Source organism: Psammomys obesus, unplaced genomic scaffold (genome assembly GCF_907164565.1).
Source record: "Psammomys obesus unplaced genomic scaffold, mPsaObe1.curated_primary_1811, whole genome shotgun sequence".
In the NCBI taxonomy this organism is placed as follows: domain Eukaryota; kingdom Metazoa; phylum Chordata; class Mammalia; order Rodentia; family Muridae; genus Psammomys; species Psammomys obesus.
Window position 1 is genome coordinate 40,190,045 of NW_026585504.1, and position 13,485 is coordinate 40,203,529.

A 13,485-nucleotide genomic window follows, 5' to 3' on the forward strand; every position below is an offset into this window, starting at 1 on the left:
ATATCCAGCTGTTAGTCCCTTCTTAAAGGCTTCTTCCGACTACCTTATTTTGCCCCAGGTTACAGAGATGCCAGGTGGACCTAGGTCCCATGAGTCTCAGGCCACCCTAATGTCCTCATCTATGCCCAACAGTGCCTCTCAGCCTCAAGGCTGACTCAGAAACACCTGGAACCCCTGTGAAAACAAACCATTTCAGCTTCTCACTCAGTTGTTCTTGGATGCCTCAAACCCCAAACATTCTCCTACCAGGTTCCCAGGCAGTGGTGGCGCTTCCTGGGTGAGGACAGAGCTTTGCGATCCACTGCGCCTGCCGCTGTGGCATTCAACCCCCAACCCGCTGGGTTCCTGCAAGGCAAGCTCATTCGTATCCTCCCCATCGTGGCTTGCTGTGAGACAGACGCCAGTGAGATAATTTGTGTTGCTGAAAGAGCTTTGTCAGCTCACAGGTTAATGGCCCTGGTTATTAACCTGGTAAGCTGCCTGAGGCTGGTCCACAGTCTGGACATCGCTGGCAGCCCACCTTCTCAAGAGAGAGGGTCCAGGCGCGCAACCCTCTCCGGCCACACCCTCATCAGCCTGCCTTACCACAGCTGGCTGTCCTAGGCCACTTCTTCAAGGGCCAAAATCCAGGCAAGCCAGGACAGGTCTGTGATCTGAGGCCTTGGCATGGCTCACAAACGACTTCTCTGGTAGACTCTAGCCCACGATTTCCCCTTTCTAAAGCTTGGATTGTGCATCTATAAAATGGGCCCAAGGAAAGTGGCCCAAGAGTGGTAGGAACTCAAGGGTCAAGACTTTCACGGCTCTTGTCCATTATCAATAAGCCTGACTCCGAGCAAAAGTTCACCCACTGGACGCTGTCAGGTACTTTCGGAAAGTGTTTGGGTCCGGGCCGCCTCCACATGGAGATCTAGTCTTGGAACGCGAATGCTCCCACGCCATTCCCAGGCTGTACCAGTACACGCCTGTCCTAGAATGCCAGCGTGGGGCCTCTAGGGCTACTGCCCTGAGCAGTTTCCAGGGGCAACAGAATCAGGGAGGAGCAGAGAACCCCCGGGGGAGGGGCGGAGCTTGGGCGTGCTCTCCCAGTTGGAGGCCTAAGGGTGAGCCCCTGGAGAAAGGGATGGAGGCCGGGAGAACCTGAGAGCTTTGGAGGACCGCCAGCGGCTTGGGAGGGAACTAGGAAGGATGAGGGAGACCGCAGAAGGAGGGACCGTTAGGCAGGGCTGGGAAAGGCTGGAGGGGCCCAGAACTCAAGGCAGAGACTCGTGGCCTCGCTTCCACGCAGTAGTGGGCCGAGATGGGTCCTGCTTGGATCCTGGCTGCAGGGCCAGAGGCGGAGCTGGAGTGTTGGCAAAGGGGCAGCCCGGGGGTGTGCTAAGGGGTGTGGCCGTTTGATTGGACCAGGAGGCCGTGATGGGCGGAGCCTGGTCCTCAGGACCCGGAGAAAAGCCGTATGGGGGCGTGGTCTCGGGGGGCGTGGCATGGCCTGACAAGGCAGTTGAGCTCCTGGACTGACTCCCAGAGTGGGTGGCGGGGGAGAGGGGGAGGGGCTGAGCCAAGCTGCGCAGTCAGACGCGGATTGGGGCGCCAGGCGAGGACGCCGGACTTAGAGCTGGTAGCCAGAACTGAGGTGGCAGGTAAGAGGGGCCTGGGGGAGGGGGCGGGACAATCAGAGGCAAACTTAGCTTCGCCTGAACTTCTGCAGCCCGTGGGGGCCGCTTGGCAACAGGTTCCAGACCAGAGCAGTGAGTAGCTTAGAATGATCATTCGCCTCCGAGTCCCGAACTCGCTAGTTCTGGCTGCGCCACACACACAGCCGAGTGGCTCCAGGTCGATTTCTGCCCCCCAGCCCTGAACGCCTCCGGTTCCAGAAGGAGGAAGTTGTTTGAGATGAGCTCCATGCTCCCCCGGAGTGCTCTTTCTCACCAAAACCCCAGAAGGTTGAGTTCTAGCAGGTGACGGACACTGAGGTGCGCGGGAGGCCACCCGCACTCAGATGGCGTAGCTAGCCCTCAGCGTCCCCTGCAAAATGCCAACGAGAAAGAACTTGTTTAAAGTCGCCCTGGATTATTGAGTGCCAGGAAGAGACCCCACAGATGAGCAGTTTCCACTCTTTGCCTCCTTCCAACCTCTGATCGCTCCACTGGGCTGGACTTGCTGCGGATTACCTAGCCAGACTTTTCCGGGTGAGCTGGAGGAAGAGGCCCCTAGAGGGAGAGCAGAAGGAGCAGCTGTCTTGGGGTGAACGGGGAGAAGAAGGGGAAACCCTTCCAAAGCTGCTCAGAATCCAGCCGAGCCCTAGAGCTCGGAATCTGTGTTGAAGGGGTTCCACGTGGTGGGTGTTCTGCGTCCTGGTTGCGTCATGGATTTAGGCTTTGGGGCTCCGTCTAATTGTGTTCCACTACGCCTTCAAACTTTCGTTTTCTCTTCTGTAACTTGGGGAGCGGTGGCCTACCAGTAGTAGCAAGAGTTAAATGAAACTGTGTATCGTATCGTGCCTGACAGGACACTCGGTGTCCAGAAGCCTCAGAAGCTCCTGTGACACCAGTGGCCAGATGGTCTGCTGCCTTCCTTCTGGGAAATAAGCCTATCCTTGGGGTTTGGCTGCGCGTGGTGGGCTGGTGGGGAGCTGCAGCTGTCCCATCCCTGACCTCGTAAGCGTCTGAAACTGGCACCAGCCACCAAACGTCATCTTGTTCTTTTGCAGGTCAGAAAGTATGTTACCTGGGCGAAAGAGTGACTGAGTTCATAATATTGCTTGGGTCTAATGTGTATTGAGTTAGACGCAACAGCTGCTTAATGAGTCCAGACTGAATACAAAACAAAGCTGAGAATGCATCCTCACGTGGGCCCGGCCGGCATTGCTCTCATCCTGAGGTGCTGTGAGGCTCCCCATCCCCGTTTCTCTCTCACAGCCTGGGTCAGTCCAGGGGAAGTCCCAGGAGTCTGTGAGGCTCTAGTGGCTGGAAAGGACTGTTTCACTACAGGCTCAATTTGGGGCAGGATGGGCACAGAAGGCATGAGGGCTGCTACATGTGAAAGGAAGGTCCTTGCATTTTGCGGGGAGATGAGCTCATGCCGTGGAGTCAGAAAGTGCCCTGGAAAGCCTGGCTGAAGGCTGGGCCATGTGGCAGAGACTGTTTGTGTGTGTTGTCTATGAGGAGACTCTGGAGAACAGGGTGGGTAGCAAAAAAGGGGGTGACACTTCGGCAGGACTTTCTGCCTGGACCCCCAGTCCTGGTTAAGCTTGGACCCACACTCCCTGCTCCATGGGTGTCAGCATTTCAGCAGCATTAGATAAGAATTTGCTACAGCCTTGGTAGAAGGAGTCAACCACGCCAGGAGTCACCACTCCATCCTGGGACATGAATGCCAAGCAGCAACCCAGCACAGGGCCCCTACCTGTGGGCATCTGGGAAGGGGCTTGGATAGGGGAATGTGACACAAGATATTTGTAGGAAGGGTGAGCAGGGCCTTTGGGTCCTGAAGGACTGGAAAGTTGACTCAGAAGATGTCTCACACAGAAGAAGCTGCTCAAGGCAGGGTCAGCCCTTTGAGTGAGCTCTCAGGAAATTGAGCCCTTGGCCGGGTAGCTGGTCTAGCTCGGTGATTCTCAACCTTCCTCATGCCATGATCCTTTACTACAGCTCTTTGTGTTGCGGTTAGCCCCCAACCATAATATTGTTTTCATTGCTATTGTATAACTGTACTTTTGCTACTGTTTATCATAATGTAAACATCTTTGTTTTCCGATGGTCTTCGGCTACCCGGTGAAAGTGTTGTTTGACCTGGGGCCAAAGAGGTCACAACCCACAGGTTGAGAACCACTGGTCTAGTTGAAGCTAGGCTCTGGGGGTAGGTAAAGTGGAAAGGTAGGTAGGATGGACCCCAGGAAGGCTTTTGATGCCAGTGACAAAAGCTTGAGTCTGTGTCTTAGAAAATGGGAACCATTACAGGTTTGGGGGCAGGGCAGTGATACAGAGTTTGACAATCTACAAGGGGCATAGGACCTAACAAGTCTAGGGGATTTTTTTTTTTTTTTTTTTTTTTGGTGGAAGGAGACCACAAGGCTACAAAAGACAGACAGCCAAGGGTGGTGGGGCAGAATCCATCTTTGCCCTACCCTTGGGGCACAGTCATGAAGGGTACTACGTTAAGTGGGTAGTGGTCATAGGGAGGATGAATGCTGTTGAGAGATGGGGTGGTATCCCCCAGGAAAGCCCTGCATTCAGGGGGAACTCAGGAGCCTGTGCCAACCAGCAGTGGGCATCTGATCAGATGGCTGAGAAAAGTACCCAGGCTTCCTGTTCAGCCCAGAGGAGGCAGCCATCTGGGCACAAGATTCCCACAAGGGCTGGATTTTAGTTCCCTGGGGCTACTCTTAAGTTTGACAAGTAGGGATGGCCCCTTGTTAGAAGAGGAAGTTCCCACTGGCTGACAACTCCCTCCACCTTGGGAACCCAACTCTTTCCCTTGAGGACCAAACAGGGTCTGATCCTCATACATGGAAATGTAGGGGGTGTCCTAAGACACTGCTCCATGGCCCAGCAGCCTAAGCCCTAAGCATTGCTTTGGATTTCAAGTGTGGGGCTGGCGGGCTCTCCTGCGTTGGAAGCTTAGCCTAGACCATGCCTCTAAACCATTATGCCCACTTCCTCTGCTCTGTGGGAAGCTGGGCTGTAGCCATGATATAATCGGTAGCATGAAGCAGCCAGGACTTGGCTCCGCAGAGGTGGCTGGTGGGAAGGTTGGGTAGAACCCAGGCTGCTTGGCCTGGACCCCTCTGTGGGACAGGATGGGGTTGGGGGAGGTGACCTGTTTAATCTCAGCAGGAAAGGGCCCCCGCCTGGGTCTGAGAAGCCTGAAGGGGAAGCCCAGAGGTAAACAGGGCCCAGTGGTCTAGATCTGTTCTTCCCTTCCACTGGGCTGCTGAGGCCGTCTTGCTGAGAGGAGTCAGCCCTGAAGCCAGTGCCCTGCAGGGTCCAGCTGGGGTCTGTCCATTTGACTTAGTCCTGACTCACTCCTGGGATTCCCCCTGCACCACAGCAGGTTTCCTGTTAGCAGCTGACACACACAGGACAGACACGTAGAAGCAGCTGCGGGGATCAGAGGCCTGCATTCTGGTCTTGTGACAAAGTCTAGCTCTCTCCCATGCTTGTCCATTGTGTGAATGTAGATACATACCCTCTCTGTGGGCATTTCTTCCTGGATCTGCTGCTCACCATTGTTTTCTTGGTTTTCAGGTGACACACATGCACACCCCAAACTCAGCGCAGGGGCCTGAGCAGTGCCTGCAGTCTGAGTACTTGTCCTGCTTCTTAGTCTGTCCTTCCATTCTGCCCTTTAGCACTCGAGCACTATGGTGTGTGGCTCAGCGTTACCTCCTATAGTTTCCTAGCTCAGTGACTGTTTCTGGGCCTCAGTTTCTGAATCAGGAGAATGATGATAATGCTGCTTATGGCTTCCTGGGATGGTGTGAGGACACAGCAAACACTTGCACGGGATACAGCATTTTATACATTTTATACATGGGCACACATTTTATACAATGGCTGAGAACTGTGGTTAGGCTCTGCCTCTGGCTTGTTCATTCCAGCTCCACTAGGGACATTCTTCTGTGTGCCTTCTGCCCCGACTTCTGTGCCTCTAATATGCATACGTGGGCTATCCCAAGACACTAGTCATTTCTTTTTTTTTTTTTTAATTAATTCAATTTACATCTTGGTCATAAACCCCTCCCTCCTCTCCTCCCAGTCCCACCTTCCCTCCCACATCTCCTTTCCCCTATTTCTTAAAATAGGGGAGCCACACACACACACAGACACCCCAGCTCATCTATTCACATGAGGACTGAGTTCGCCTTCCTCCCCTGTGGCCTGGTAGGGAAATCCCATCAGGAGGAAGTGGTCAAAAAGCAGGTAACATAGTCCATGTCAGAGATATCCCCCACTCCTCTAACTAGTGGGCCAGCATGAAGCCTAAGATGCCCATTGGGCTTATCTTCTTGGGGTCTGAGCATTGTTGTATGTCTGTCCTGTACTATATGACTAAAATCCTCTTATAAGTGAGTATATGCCATGTGTGTCTCTTTGGGTCTGGGTTACCTCTCTCAGGATGATCTTTTCTAGTTCCATCCATTTGCCTCAAATTTCATGATTTCTTTGTTTTTAATGGCTGAGTAGTATTCCATTCTGCAAATGTACCACAGTTTCTGTATCCAGTCTTCTGTTGAGGGACATCTGGGTTGTTTCCCGTTTCTGGCTATTATGAATAATGCTGCTATGAACATAGTTGAGCAAATGTCCTTGTTGTATGGTAGAGCATCTTTTGGGTGTATGCCCAGGAGTGGTATAGCTGGGTCTTAAGGTATGGCAATTCCCAGTTTTCTGAGAAAGCTCCAGATTGATTTTCAAAATGGGTTGTACAATTTTGCACTCCCACCAGCAATGGAGGAGTGGTCCCCTTTCTCCACATCCTTGCCAGCATGCGTTGTCACTTGAGTTTTTTATTTTAACCATTCTGACAGTGAAAGATGGAATCTCATCGTCATTTTGACTCGCATTTCCCCGATGACTAAGGACATTGAGTATTTCTTTAAGTACATATCCACCATTTGAGACTCCTCTGTTGAGAATTCTCTGTTTAGCTCTGTAGCCCATTTTTTAAATTAGATTATTTGGTTTGTTGGTGTTTAATTTCTTGAGTTCTTTATATGCTCTGGATATTAGCCCTTTGTCAGATATAGGGTTGGTGAAGATCTTTTCCCACTCTGCAGACTGCCATTTCATTCTATTGATAGATACCTTTGCTTTACAGAAGCTTTTCAGTTTCAAGAGGTCCCATTTATTAATTGTAAATCTTAGAGCCTGAGTCGTTGGTGTTCTGTTCAGGAAGTTGTCTCCGGTACCAGTGAATTCAAGGCTCTTACCCACTTTTTCCCCTAGCAGATTTAGTGTCTCTGACTTTATGTTGAGGTCTTTGACCTTTGGACTTGAATTTTGTGCAGAGAGATAAATATGTATCTATTTGCATTTTTCTACATGTAGACATCCAGTTAGATCAGCACCATTGGTTGATGATGCTGTCTTTTTTCCATTGAATGGTTTTGGCTCCTTTCTCAAAAATCAAGTGTCTGTAAGTATGTGGGTTTCTATGCCACTGGAAGGGAGACAGTAATCATTTCTAAGTGTTGGGTGCTGTGAGGCAATTCTGCCTGGAGCCCCGATGACTTAACTTCCCTTTGGTTCTGCTGGGTTTTGGCATACAGAGGTCTCCTAGGCAGAGCCTACCCTGTCCATTTATGTATCTTGGCCCACACTGGACACCCAGGAAGTGACAGCTGATTGAATAAAGTGTTGTTTGTGGGGACTTCAGTAGGATGCATCTCCATGTGAGATCCTTGGTGACTCCTTTGAGAGACTGCACCTTCAGGAAACAGGGCCTAAAACCTGCACCAGGAAGTTGGTGGGCTACCTGAACTTTCATGGTTTCAGACAGGGCTTCTGCTTCCCCCTGGCCTTTACTCTACAGAGAAGGGAACAGCAACTTCCTCCTCCCAGCCTAGTGAGGGACCTCTGTGACCTTTAGTGAACCCTTACTTGGTCAAAGGCACCTTTCTGGCAGCAGCTGGAAGCAGACAGAGTTACTGCGTGTGGGGCTTGGGCTGGGGGAGAAGGAGGTGCCCTTCAGGATGCATAAGCCAAGCATTGTCCATGGATCACTTGGGCACTTCTGCCCCACCCCCACCCCACTTTTTGGCCGAAGCTGGACCTTTTGTGCCTTTTGGACTCCAGCCTAAGTCTCCTTGTTAAGCTAGGATTACCAGAGAGTAGCTAAGCGTTCTGAGCCTGTGCTCAAGGGCTGATGGGACACTGGACAGAGGGCTGGAGGCTGGATATTTGGGCCTGGGCCTAGCTCTGGTGTGGAACTCTTGAGGAACCTGGGGCAGGAGGAGGACTTCTGGCTGATTTTCTTACTTCAGGCAGCATATGATCTGGAAGCTTCTGGGAAGGGTGGGGGAGTCCAGGGGAGAGCAGGGATCCTAAGCAAGGTCAGAGGCTATGGAGTCAAACTTCCTCAGGCTGCTTGCCACTGCTGCTGCACATCGTCTGAATACAACATTGGGCAAATATCTGCACCCTCTAGTCCCGCCCCTGAGGGGGACAGCCACAGAGTTGGCTCTCCTTTTCCACAGTGCATTCATTGTTCTTTTCTTTGCCACGACAGAATACTGGAATACTGGTGGGTGGAATGTATTTTGGCTCACAGTTTGAAGTGAGACAGCCTGCTGTGGTAGAGACACTGAGGGCAGGAGCCTAAGGCAGCTGGTCACATTACATCTGCAGCCGGGGTCAGAGAGACAAGAGTGTTTGTGTTCAGCTAGCCTCCTCCTTGTCGTGTAGTCTGAAAGCCCAGGCCATGGATTGGTGCGGCCTACTCAAGGTGCATCGTCCCTGCTCAGTTAACCCAGTCTAGATAATTCCTCACAGGCATGCCCAGAGGCTCCTCTCGCAGGCGATCTGGATCTTGTCACGTTGGCAGCTAGGATTAACCATCCCACAGGTAGGACTTTCACATGTGCAGGGTCAAGGAGCTTATAGACCAGTGTTTTGAGGGCAAACTGTCAGGTGGGCAGGCTTTGTGGCGCTGTCATTAGTTACTAATGACACAGTGTGACAATGAGAGATGGCTTAAAGCCTACCAGATGTACTCAGGTTATCCAAACATTACACTGTTGTTCATAAGGGACTCTGAGCATCCCCACATTCAGGATCCTTCGCAGGCACCAAGTGACAGCTGTGCTCACCTCATCGTGCTGTTTGGCAGTTACATAGGAGCTAATGTTTGTGAAAGATTTCTGACAGTGCTGGGCATCACATGTATGTAAGTGCTGTCTACATATGTGATGCTTCTGGCCATTGTTCTTGACAGGAACCAGGCTTTAAGTCCCTGGGAGACCAGAGCCTCAGGGCTCCCTTGAACCGGAAGACCAGGCAGTTGGGGTTCATACTCCAGCTTGTCCTTAAGATCTATTGTGAAACCTCAGAAGTTACAGCCCTTCTCTGACTGCTGAGCTGTTTCTGCCAGCCTACAGATGCTCTATGTGTGGCTTTTGTCATCCAAGCGTATGTGAGGCCACTGTAGCTAGAGAGGGCTTTTCCCAGGGAGAGGACATCTGGGTGCTGGCCTTACTGGTATCGAGTTGGCCCAGGAGGCAGGCGGGGATTGTGAGCTCCCAGCTGCTGCCAGGAGGCTCTGTGGGCACAGGATGGTAGGGGCTGCTCTAATAGCTCCTCACCAAGGCCCAAGTGCAGATAAACACCTGTTTAAATATGCACAGTAGGATGGAGACATGGATCAGCCTGCAAGGGCACTTGCTTCTAAGCTTGATGACCTGAGTTCAAGCCCCAGAAACTACAGGGTGGAAGGAGAGAATCAACTCCCAAAAGCTGTCCTTTGACAGCATGCACACACACACTGAATGAATGAATGAATTAAATGTGACAACAACAAGACAAAAACTACCAATCAAGGGCTAGAGAGCTGGCTCTGCAATTAGAAGCACCCAGTGCTCTTGAAGAGGACCCACATACAGTTTCCAGCACCCACATGATGGCTTGTACCTGACTATAACTCCAGTTCCAAGGGAGTCTGACATCCTCTTCTGGCCTCATGGGTACCAGACATGCAAAGCAATGCATTTACATATGTATAGGCAAAACAATCATACCTGCAATAAATAAGTAAACAAACCAACTAAATATATATTCACATTATCATATCCAAATATGCAGCTTAAGGACATTTATTGCCTTCTAAAGTTTTTTTCTATTTTTCTAAGCCTTATGCCAGAAGGGTTAGCTGTCCCAAATTATTTTGTTGTTTAATTTAAAAAATGGAACACACACACAATAAAGTTATAAAAGACACACATTTGAAGAAAAATGGATTGTGTGAACTTGAGCTTTTGGTTGTTAACCAGTCCTGGGTTTTCAGAGGCAGGGTGGAGTGTTGGTTTGAAGTACGTATCAGCTTGTCAAGGCCCAGGCAACTCCCTGGGAGTGCCCAGGCCATAGCCTGCTTGGGCAGCCAGCACCAGATATGTGTGAGAGTGTTAGAGGTGGCATAGGAGTCACACACACACACACACACACATACACACACACACCGAGAGCTAGGTGCTGTTCATAGAGCTTGTCACCAGCAGTGGCAAGGACAGCTCAGTTACCTTTCTGAGCCTCAGCATGCTCACCTGTGAAGTGGGGATGGGGCTAAGATAGCTGACACAGGGTGTGGAGTGAGGCCAAATGAGCCTAACAGACGTGAAAGCCTACCGCAGCACTGGCTTTAGATCCGGGCATGCCAAGTGCACACTGTCTGTTATGGAACCTGTAGAGTCACTTGTTTGGACACAGATGGCACTTGGCGGTAGGACAGGTGACAGGAGCAGATAACACCAGGATGGTGGCTTTCTGAAGGCAGCCTGGCTCTACAGCAGGTGGAGCCTGGCCTAGCAAGCCTAGTGCGTCTTCCAGAGGAGCCCATCAGATAAATCCTTGGATCTGGGGCAGGGAGTGAAGAAGAGTGGGGGTAGGGCAAGGCTTGCAGTGTCTTCTCAATAAAGGTCCCTTCCCAGTGAAACAGGTGGAGAGAAGAATATGTGTTCCCATATGGGGCCCTTCAAATGGTGCCCGATACGTAGTAAGCACTCAGTCCATAATGCTCTCTACTTGCTGATAGTAACAGCAGTTAGCAGTTGCACCTCCATAGGGAGAAAACCATCTCCCACGCTCTGTCTCAGGAGATGGATTATTAGTATGCTGCTGCAGGGGATGGACAAGGCATCACTATTTATAGAGGGCATAGGAACTGGGCGGACTCATTTGAAAAGGATTGATGTCTTTGAAGTTATATCACGAGTGAGTAGGTGTCTAGACCTCAAGTCATGCTCTGTCATGTAGTCATCTACCTCTCTGACCCCTGGCCTCTCTCTGCGCGCGCGCGCACGCGCACACACACACACACACACACACACACACACACACACACACACACTCTAGCCAGGGCAAGGAAAAATAAGTGTTCTACTCTAGTCTATCCAAAAGATCTCCAGGCCCATTTTCCCTGCTGTACCATGATAGGCAGAGTAGAGCAGCAGACCTGTTTTTTTGCGAAGAGACAGTAGAGCGTGGTGTCTTGTTCTCAAGCTTTGTATACGTTGTAAGCAGAGAACTGCTGGGAACTCCCTACAATGTGCTGGGATTCTTAGCCAGACACTGGGATTCTAGTGTTGTTGTTTGTTTGAAGCAGGGTCTCTCTACACAACTCTGGCTGTCTTGGAACTTACCATGTAGACCAGGCTGGCCTGCAACTCACAGAGACACACCTGCCTCTGCCTCCCAAGTGCTAAGATTAAAGGCATGCGCCATCACACCCAGCCTGCCTGCAGTACTTTCCCACCGTTGGTTTCCAGGAGGGTTAAGTGAGGAAATGCCCGGTGGCAGGGAGAGCCCACCCTTATAAGCCGGACCCTGTAAATGTGATGACAATGGCAAACGAGAGCTGAGCCAGACAGCCTGGAGCAGGGGTGAGGGAGCTTGCTAAGGCTGCTTGAAGTGCAAAGGATCAGCCAGGAACTTGGACCTCTGTGGTCTCTGTCAGCGTTCAGATTGAGTAAACTCAGCCTGGATTTGGGGGTTGCTGGTATAGAGTTGAGGGGACCCAAATAATGGTTCTGACCAAATAATGGGGTGATTTCATAGACTTCAAACCAAAACAAAAACAACCTCATGGGCTGAGGAGATGGCTCAGTGGGTAAAGCATGAGGCCCTGTAAGTATGAGGACTCCTAGAACCCATATAAATGCCAGGCAGATGTGGCAGCTGCCTGTTAGCTCAGCACTTGCAGACAGCGACTCCCTGGAGCAAGCTGTCGGGGCAAAATTGGGGAGCTCTAGGTTCAGTGAGAAACCATCTCAATAAATAAGGTGGAGAGCGGTCCCAGGAAGACACCAGGCTTTAACTTCAGGCTTTCACATGTGTGCCCATAAGCATACAAATACACACACACACACAGGCACAAAATATCCCTGTTTCCATCTAAACCTAATGGAAAACAAAAAATAAAAAGCTCTCTAATTATTGAAGAGAGATTTTGTGGGGAAAATGACACAGCACAGAACTATATGCTTAAAGGAAATAATTGCTCAGATAACCACTGTGAACAGTTGGGTGCTTTGGTTCTTAAAAACAAGCCATGAAAGAAGTGTTTACACCACCAGATTGGGGTTGACCTACAGAGTGGCTTCCTGTGGGTCTGAGCCCCTGCTCACTATGGCATAGGAAGGAATCTGCCACATGACTCCTCACAGCCCTGGAGTCCCACCCAGCTCGGGGAAGTGAGGTGCTTTTCCTCCCCTGTTGAACACCTGCCTGCCCCATTTTAATATTTCATAAAGCCCCGTGTGGATGAGGTGGTCACCCCGCCCTCACCTGTATTTTGTGCTCAGCTCCTACGACCTCCGCAGAGAGAAGAGTAAAATTCCTCAAGGTGGCTGTTGGTCCAGGTGGCCCCTGGAGTCAAGACTACAGCAAGGGTAGTATGTGCTGGTGACCTTGTGTTTGGAAAACATGGACAGGAGGCAACAAGAGGCCGGCAGGTCTCCCTCCTGTGTGACTTCGGATCCTCCTCCCTTGGAGCTGTAGTATCATTAACTAATCATCGGATTGCTTTACTATTTAATGGTCTGTCCCTGCAGTGACTTCTCCTTTCCAGTACCTCCTGGAAACAAGGGCTCCAGGAGATGAACCATGGGCAGGATATCTCGGGAGAGGGAGGTGGGCAGTGACGGGTGCTGTGGTTCTCACAGCATGACTGGCGTGCTTCCGAGTTTCTTGTGGTACTGGGACGGGACATGCCGGTGAGTGTGCCTTTCATTGTTTATTACATTTATTTATTTGTTTGTTTGTTTAGTATGTGTAGGAGGGCTGGGAGCGGTGTATTGAGGTCAGAGGATACATTGTGGGAATCTGTTCTCTTCTTCCACCACGTGGGAGATGGGATTTTCTGGAAATTGAACTCATGTTTTCAGGCCCGGTCGAAAGCACCTTCACCGGATTAGCATTCTCACTGGACTGAGAATGTGCTTTTCTGTCTTTTCTTTTTTTTTTTTCCTTCTCACATTGGAGATGAAATCCAGGTAAACGCACATGCCAGGAAAGTATTGTACCACCTGAACAACTTGTTTTTAACACACCATTAGTCCCAGGAGATCCTGCAGGGCAACCCCTTGGTGAAGCCGGCTTAGAGGAATGGAGGTGGGGCTTGTGTCCTGTCTAATAAAGGCTCATGCAGTGATGACTGACAACTGCCCCTCCCATCCCTTCTCCTGTATGGACACTTCCTGAATGGGGAATTTTATACACATGTAGAAGAGTCCCCGTTTTCCAGGCAAGAGAACTGAGGCCCTGGCATATGACCTCT

At 50.8% G+C, this 13,485-nt stretch overlaps 1 protein-coding gene across 2 annotated transcripts in view; it reads left to right on the forward strand.

The window, feature by feature from the left end:
• Positions 1 to 1,541: 1,541 nt before the first annotated feature.
• Positions 1,542 to 13,485, forward strand: part of Cd82 (CD82 molecule) — a 44,074-nt gene continuing 32,130 nt past the window's right edge. Inside the window, exon 1 of one of the 2 annotated variants that reach the window (XM_055600068.1) lies at positions 1,542 to 1,640. The gene's annotated coding sequence lies outside the window, so the exon portion shown is untranslated. Of the gene's footprint in view, positions 1,641 to 12,900; positions 12,923 to 13,485 lie in introns of those variants that run through there. The other variant, XM_055600095.1, reaches the window with a different exon arrangement.